Raw genomic sequence first — 1004 nt, forward strand, 5'->3', positions numbered from 1 at the left:
GAGAATCCGGAAAGTCTAAACCTTGTCTGTGGTATTCCGAATAGGATTCAATGATTGAATGACTGTGACGAGCTTCAAACTCGCGAGTGCTGGGCGTAGTGACAGACGAAAAAGGAGGGCGAATCCTATTCCAGCATGATCGGGAACCTCAGATGATTAGCCGTGCCGTGACAGGGCATGTTGGACCATTTTCACAAGAGGAGGGGATGTAGCCACTGACAACGGTGATGCCCTTGCATAAAGCCAGCCATAGAAAGGAGTAAGACTGATTGGATGAAGACAGCAGGAAAGCGGAGGTTCAGAGGAACGATTGCATCTCCATACGCTTATCTGAAATTCTAACCAATGATTTGCATAAGTATTTCTATCCTTCTTTTATTACTACATTTCGAAAACTACATAACTATTTTATATCTGCCTGACTGAGATTTACAAGGTGACCATAGCTTGCTTCATACCAACAATCTCCGTGGGATTCGACCCATACTCACGTAAGGTATTACTTGGACGACCCAGTGCACTTGCTGGTTAGTTATGCGAAGTTGTGAAGATATTCACAACCTGAGTAACAATTTCGCATACCAAGTTTTTGGCGCCGTTGCCGGGGATTGTTCGAGTTTGGACAACTGACGGTTCATCTTGTTGCTCAGATTAGGTAATTTTCTTTTTGTTTTGTTTTCAAAAAAAAAATAATAAAAATGTTTTCAAAAATATATTTTTCTTCAGAATTTTTAAGAATGAATTCTAGTGTTTCATAAAGCATGTTGAAGCCTGGTTGGGTGTAAAGCCACGACTGTAGGGCATGTTAGGCATGTCATGTCTGAGTTACATACTAAAGCTTGGCTGGCTATTAAGCCATGCCCGACCCTTTGATTGGAGCTTTAGTTTAAAGAGCATAAGAATCCTGGAATTCATATTAAAAATTTTAGAATCCTTATTTTTTTTTTCAAAATGATTTTCGAAAAAAAAATTTAAAAGAAAATACAAAAAATTCATAAAATCAT

The sequence above is a fragment of the Arachis ipaensis genome, chromosome B01 (assembly GCF_000816755.2).
Source record: "Arachis ipaensis cultivar K30076 chromosome B01, Araip1.1, whole genome shotgun sequence".
Lineage (NCBI taxonomy): Eukaryota > Viridiplantae > Streptophyta > Magnoliopsida > Fabales > Fabaceae > Arachis > Arachis ipaensis.